At 43.2% G+C, this 7887-nt stretch overlaps 1 non-coding gene across 1 annotated transcript; it reads left to right on the plus strand.

Annotated features, from left to right (window-relative positions):
• Positions 1-549: 549 nt before the first annotated feature.
• On the plus strand, positions 550-631 carry trnas-gcu (transfer RNA serine (anticodon GCU)). The gene has a single exon. It is a non-coding gene; the product is annotated as a tRNA-Ser (tRNA).
• The last annotated feature ends 7256 nt before the right edge of the window (positions 632-7887 follow it).

Genomic DNA, 7887 nt, shown 5'->3' on the forward strand with positions numbered 1-7887 from the left:
TCAAAAACATCTGAGCGGAAGTTAGGTGTTCCGAATAATGACATTGAGCACTATGCACTCTCCTCCAGTCTGGAAAACAATTCCTCACAGGCAATTTAATAGACAATTTACAGCAGGTGCAGGAGTAGGCCATTCTGCCTTCGAGCCAGCACCACCATTCATTATGATCATGGCCTGAACATCCTCAATCTGTATCCTGTTCCTGCCTTATCCCGATAACCCTTGATTCCACTATTCTTAAGAGCTCTATTCAACTCTTTATTGAAAGAACACCTCCTGCTGTCTCGGGTTCTTCATTCCGTTGACTTCAAATCTTCACAGAATTCAACAGACCTTGTTAAATATTCATTTCCTCATTTTTGTTCAGATCACTGTGTGCATTGTGTGACAGTGGGAGTGCACTTGCCCCACAACCCAGGGGTCAGACCACAGTCTTAGAACCGTACTATGTTAAATATCATTTTACCAACACCAGGGAGAAATATCTGCTGCTCTGCATAATTTACCCAATTCAATTATTCATAAGGTCATAGCTGCCCCAGGGTCTGTGACGCGGTGGCCGAGAGGTTAAGGCGATGGATTGCTAATCTATCGTGCTCTGCACGCGTGGGTTCGAATCCCACTCTCGTCACTGTCATCAATGGCATTTCCGCGGTGCCGTTTTCAGATGATCACAGCTGTCGTATTGGAACGCTAATGGTCAGTTTATATGCGTTGACGCTATTCCAAAATTTCCAAGAATGGTTTGAGCCAGTTGACTAAACTGTGTTGAAATGTAGGTTGCATAGGGATAATGAAAGGGAGCGCGGTTTCCTTTTGCAAATCAAGTTGCTGTGAACGTTTTTTCGTATGAAAGACATCCAGGATAATCAAATAACGAGAGCTGCGAAGTGCATGTTTATGCAAAGGAATTCTTAATGAACGTTTTGTCAGATGAAATCTGAATGAGTTTGAGGAGAAGTAATTCATCCTGGTGAGAAGAGCACAGCGAGACAGCACAAAATGATGGCGATACTTCAAAGGGGCAGGGCGTGGGTGTAGGGGCACTGAGGACTGGCTGTAAATGCACAGTGGAGAATTGCCAATGTTGGTGCCGTGCATGGGCACGGAAAGGCTGACACATTGGTCTCGCCCTCGCCCCTTGCTCTCGCCATTGATGAATGCTGGACATAAGGCACAGATAAACACAAGATGTGGGAAGCAAGCTCCCTCTCGTTATGCACACAGTGGATGCATCACATTGAAATATGAACAACTGGAGAAATCAGCATGTTACCTTTAGGGAGTTGAACTAAACTGTGGATCAATGACCGCAGATTCATGCAACATAAACATGAAAAATAATTTAAAATGTAGGGTGAAGGTTTGCTTGCTCAGCTGTAGCTTTGATATCCAGACGTTTCATTACTTGGCTAGGTAACATCATCATCAGTGGCGACCTCCAAGTGAAGAGAATCTGTTGTCTCCTGCTTTCTCTTTATATCTTTCTCCTCGATGGGGTTCCTGGGGTTTGTGATGATGTCATTTCCTGTTCGTTTTCTGAGGGGTTGATAGATGGCATCTCGATCTATGTGTTTGTTTATGGCGTTGTGGTTGGAGTGCCAGGCCTCTATGAATTCTTAGGCGTGTATTTGATTAGCCTGTCCCAGGATAGATGTGTTGTCCCAGTAGAAATGGTGGTATTTTTAATCCGTGTGCAGGGCTACGAGGGAGAGAAGGTCGTGTCTTTTTTTGACTAGCTGGTGTTCGTATATCCTGGTGGCTAACTTTCTTCCTGTTGTCTTACGTAGTAGTTGTGACTGTCCTTGCATGGAATTTTGTAGTTGACGTTGGTTTTGTCTGTGGATTGTTCTGGTTCTTTTAAGTTTGTTAGTTTTTGTTTGAAAGTGTTGGTGGGTTTGTGAGCTACTCGGATTCTGAGGGGTCTTAGTAGTCTGGCTGTCATGTCTGAAACTTCTTTGATGTATGGTTGTGTGGTTATGGTTTCTGGCTGTGTTTGGTCTGCTTGTCGTGGTTTGTTCTTGAGGAATGTGTGGACTGTATTTTTTGAGTATCTGTTCTTCTCGAATACATTGTAAAGGTGGTTTTCCTCTGTTTTCCGAAGTTCGTCTGTGCTGCAGTGTCTGGTGGCTCGTTGGAATACTGTTCTGACGCAGCTTCGTTTGTGTGTGATGGGATGGTTGCTGGTGTATATAAGTATTTGGTCAGTGTTTGTCGGTTTTCTGTATGCACAGGTTTGTAGTTCTCCGTTGTCCTTTCTTTCTACTGTGTCATTCAGGAATGCGAGTTTGTTGACGGTTTCTTCTTCCTTGTTGAACTTTATGCCTGTGAGAGTGTTGTTGATGATGTTAAATGTCTTTACTATCTTGTTTCGTTTTGTGATGACAAAGGTGTCATCTGCGTAGCGGACCCAGATTTTGGTTTGATTGTTTCTAGGGCTGTTTGTTCTAGTCTTTGCATTACCGCTTCTGCTCTGAATCCTGATAGCGGAGGTCCTATGGGTGGGCCATTGGGGGTTTGTTTGTAGACGATGTTGTTGAAAGTGAAGTGGGTGGTGAGGCACAGGTCCACAAGCTTCATGATGTTTTCGTTGGTAATGTGATTGATGGTGGTTGGTGTGTGTGATGGTCTCTTCTAAAAGTGTGTTTACTTTGCCATGTCGATGTTGATGAAGGTGAACAGTGCTATTATGTCGAATGAGACCATTGCTTCCCCTTCCTCGACTTTGGTGTTTTTGTTGATTTTTAGGAATTCCTGCGTGGAGTGGATGGAATGCTGTGAATCTTCTATGAGGTACTTCAGTCTTGAGTGTAGTTCTTTATCCAGTCTGTAATTTGGTGCTCTGGGTAATGAGACTATGGGTCTGAGGGGGCTCCTGGTTTATGGATTTTTGGTCGTCCGGTTCGACTTGGCCAACACATTGATCCTGGGACAGTCTAAGCAAAGACATGCTAGAGAATTCCCAGAGGCCTGGCACTCCAACAACAATGCCATAAACAAACACATAGATCAAAAAGCCATCTATCAACCCCGCAGAAAACAAACCGGAAATGACATCACCACAAACCCCAGGAACCCCATCCAGGAGAAAGATGTAAATAGAAAGCAAGAGACAACAGCTTCGCTTCACTTGGAGATCTCCACTGATGATGTTACCTAGCCAGGTAATGAAACGTCTGGATTTCAAACCTACAGCTCAGCGAGCAAACCTACACCCTAAACCTCAACCTGAGCTACAAACCTTCACAAACCTTGCGATTTAAAGTTTCTTTATACGAATATCATTAACAGACTTTTCGTTATAATACCCGTCTGGTTGAAAGAAGAAGACATCACATTTCAAGATAGATGACAACGTTACCAATTTTGTTTTGAAATTGAGATTTATTTGATCATTTTACACAGTGAACAATTTCATTTTAAATAATGCAAACCACATTCTCTCACCTGGAATAAAAGTATGATTTCAATATAAACATTGTCCTTGCTAACTCGCAGTTACTCAACATGAAAAATAGGATGTAATGTTTATTAAGCATAGATCAATTAGCACCATTATCTTACTTTGGATTGACTGCAGTATGCACATGCTAAGTAAGGTTTAAGAAAGAATGACTTTTGGAAATAATGATTCGGTGGTGACTAAAAATAATATTAGGTTCTCATCATGCGGATATTCCACCAATGGGTCCAGTTGTGGAAATGTACAGTGGGCAGTATTTCTATGATGGTATAGACGTATGTGAGCCGCCAGGGATGGGAGCTCCCACTTCATCTGGAACAGCGTCTTTTGACGTGGACCAGGGAGCATTGTGGCATCCGTCTGGGAGTTCCAACCACACCTGGAGCAGCTTCCATTGACATGGAGCAGCAGGGAGCATTGGGACATCAGAGTGATAGATCCAACCTCAACTGGACCACTTCTCTTGACATGGAGGACGGAACATTGGGACATCAGACTGGGAGCTCCAACCTCACTAGGATCAGCGTTTAATGACATTTAGCAGCTGGGCGCATTGGGTCATCAGAGTGGTAGGTCTAACCTGAACTGCACCACTTCTACTGACATGGAGCAGGGAGCATTGTGACATCAGACTGGGAGCTCCAACTTCAAATAGAGCCGCTTCTAATGACATGGGGCAGCAAGGAGCATTGGAACGTCAGGTTGGGAGCTCCAAAATCACCTGGATCAGCTTGTATTTACATGGAAGAGGAGGGAGGATTGGGACCTTAGGCTGGGGGAAAGGATATTCAACTATTTTAATCTAAAGTAAAATATGTTTCAACACCTCAGATGTTAATTGATTTATGAAGAATCTTTCCAGGGAAAATACTTAATTCTTTAGATAGTAAAGTCAAGTCCTGCAAATATTCAACTCAGGAAAACGCATTGGCCCAGAGAGAAAGGGGAGTGATGTTTCATGTCTTTGTCTTTTCATTTCTGGCCGTCTCTGGACTGGATTACATCACCGGAAGGACGTTTTCACTCATTTCCAGCAAATACCGTCAGGTCACTAACGTAATCTAATGATGAAAAATAATGGGAATATGCGATGTTATGATTAGGATGGAGTTTACTTCAAATTTTGGTGAAAACGTAGCAAAGTCAGTTGCAATTTCCAAGATCAGCAGTGACCTCATTGATTGGCTGATCAGATTGTGAATGGTCGTTTTTTTGAGGACAATTTGAAGTGAATCAATGATGGTGATTATCTTTGTTCTTTGTTCACCTTGTGACTATTACTGCTATTGCTCATGTCCTTGTTAACACCACAGCTCTGCAGCGTGTAAAACCTCAGCTGTGCATCTGGCCAGTGGCACAACCATTCGTATAGCTGGCTACGCATCAGGCGATTGTAAGTTCAACTTTTACTTTGCGCAAGCGCATTGTGGAGATTCATCACACATCCAACCTAATCATTTTTGTAATGCTGAGGTGGATAATATTTGAAATTTTCATCTTCACGAGCGAAAATTCTTTCACTGTCTTCGATCAGTTAAGCATTACCAAGAGCTATCAGAGTAAAAATCACACAGCACCAGATGATATTGAACAGACGTATTTGGAAGCACCAGTGTTCCATGCACTGCTTCTTCATCAGGTGTTTGTCAACTGTTGGAATCGAAAATGGCTTTGTCTGATTATTAAATGTATCCACCCCAGTCCAACACCAATACCTCCAAGTCATGGGTCCCGTCGACACCACGAACGGTCGGTTAAAGTCCAGATGATCTTCCAAAAGATCGCGCATATTGACACAAACACCAAGTTTCTGCAGTAAAACACCCACCTGATGAAGGAGCGGCTCTCCAACAGCTAGTGCTTCCAAATAAACCTGCTGGACTCTGCCCTGATATTGTGTAATTTTTAACTTTGTCTACTCAATTCAAACACGAGCACTTCCATATCATAGACAACATCAGTCATGTCCCACCATTGTCAGAGAAGGCAATCCTGGAAGAGCCTAATACATTGCTCATGGGTACGTTTCATTTTCAGAAACCAACGCACTCAATCGCTGCAGCTCCGGTGGATGAAAAGGCAGAAAAGAAATAGCTGCGACTCGGTTTTGACAATATTTTGAAACTTTTTGGGAAGTGGAATCAGAGGAGAATGAAGGATTAACGGTCCGACTGTGCAGAGAGAGGGAAGGCACTATTCCCTTTGATGAGCTGGGGTATTGACTGATCTAAGGCATGAAACAGATTCCTGGTAGAGCTGCGCTCTCTGCATCAGGAACAAGAAGTCCTGATTTTCTAAACTGTAATGAAACCCAGGCCACTCAGTTAAAGCCCTGAATACTAACCACTAGACCACCAGGGATGAGGGCAGAAGCCGTTGCACCGTTTCTTCATAACACAGTTTTTGGAATTATGTCACTGCATATATGTTTCCCTTCAAAAATGATTGAATTATCGCGTGTTTACAGCACAGATCTGGGTCCCTTCATCTCGTTTCCCAACACTTGGTCTGTAAACTTGTATGCTCTTACATTTCACGTGAGGTCTAATTTCTCTGGAATGTTTTAATCTCGTAAAATACAATAAGTGGGATTAAAGTTTGAGATGGGAACTGAACCCCATTTTTAACAATAGACTGAAGCACGCAGACACAGTTCCCCAAGAGTGTCACAGGCCTCGGGAGAAAACAAGCAGAAAGTAAGATTTCACCGACTTGTCTGATGTTGTCCCATTTCAGAGTTCAACACCAATGTCTGGTTACAGCAAAGAAAGGAAGCATTCAGCCCCTCCCGTCCCAGTGTTCCTTGCCCATTATTTCCCCATTACTCTGTAGTTTATACTGCCTCACCTCGTTCTTGCTGCCAAACTTTGTCACTGCTCACACCCGCTATTTCCTGTCCTGCCAAACGGTTTGCCTCAAGTTCTTGGAATGGAACACAGGAATGGCCTATTTCAAGCACTTTTCTAGTTTACAAGGACAGTGTTATCGCCACTGAGCAAGCACATTGCCAGCTCAGAGAGAAGGTCTCATCCTTTAGAAACTGAAATGCAAAGATGATTGGATGGCCTCAGTATTGTGAACCAACCAACCAGACCGGAATAGGGCCGAGGAGATCACGCACAGAAGGATGGGAGAATAGAATGTCGATTTTCTTGGTGTCCAGGGTGATTTTAACAGAAATCTTCCCTGGTAGTATAGTGATGCGGATTCAGTGATTTCACTGTCATGGCTTGTTAAAGGTTAACGTTTACAGCAATCAATATGAAATACTGCCTGATATTTCGAAGCAGAATGATGTGCAGCAGACAGAATAGTTTCCCTGCATGACCTAATAAGAGAGCTCAGAAGAGCGAGGAGGAGACATGAGAGCCAGGAGGAGACATTAGAAGTTGTTGGCGGATAGGATCAGGGTTAACCATAAGGCTTTCCATAGGTATGTCAGGAATAAAAGAATGACGAGAGTTAAATTAGGGCCAATCAAGAATAATAGTGGGAAGTTGTGTGTGGAGTCAGAGGAGACATGGGCAACACTAAATAAATATTTTTCGACAGTGTTCAGGATATTCAATGAAAATGTTGGCGAGGAAGATATAATGATACTTGCATCTAGACTCGAAGAGATTGAGGTTCACAAGGAAGAGGTATTAGAAATACTATAGTGTGTGAAAACAGACATGTCCTCTGGGCCAGATGGGATCTATCCTAGGATCCTCTGGGAAGCAAAGGAAGAGATTGCCGAGCCTGTGCCATTGATCTAGAAATCATCATTATCTACAGGAATCGTGCCTGAGGACTGGAGGATTGCAAATGTGGTTCCCTTGTTCAAGAAGGGTCGTAGAGACAACCCTGGTAATTACAGGCCAGTGAGTCTCACTTCAATTGTTGGTAAAGCGTTGGAAAAGATTATCAGGAATAGGATTTATAATCATCTAGAAAAGAATAATATTGTCAGGGACAGGCAGCATGGTTTTGTAAAGAGTCGGTCGTGCCTAACGAATCTTATGAGTTTTTTGACAAAGTGACCAAACAGGTAGATGAGAGTAAGCTGGTTGATGTTCTGTATATGGATTTCAGCCAGGTGTTTGATAAGATTCCCACAGTAGGCTATTATACAAAATGCGGAGGAATGGAATTGTGGGAGACATAGCAGTTTGAATCAGTAATTGGCTCGCTCAAAGAAAACAGAGGGTTGCAGTTGATGCAACATGTTCATCTTGGTGTCCAGTTACTAGCGGCATTCCACAAGGGTCGATGTTGGGTCCACTGCTATTCGTCATTTTTATAAATGTCCTGGATGAGGGCTTAGAAAGGTGGGTTAGTAAATTTGCGGACAACACTATGGTCGGTGGTGTTGTGGAGAGTGACGAAGGATGTAGTCGGTTGCAGAAGGACATAGATAGGATGCAGAGCTGGGCTGAGAGGTG

Source organism: Chiloscyllium punctatum, chromosome 21, assembly GCF_047496795.1.
Source record: "Chiloscyllium punctatum isolate Juve2018m chromosome 21, sChiPun1.3, whole genome shotgun sequence".
Lineage (NCBI taxonomy): Eukaryota > Metazoa > Chordata > Chondrichthyes > Orectolobiformes > Hemiscylliidae > Chiloscyllium > Chiloscyllium punctatum.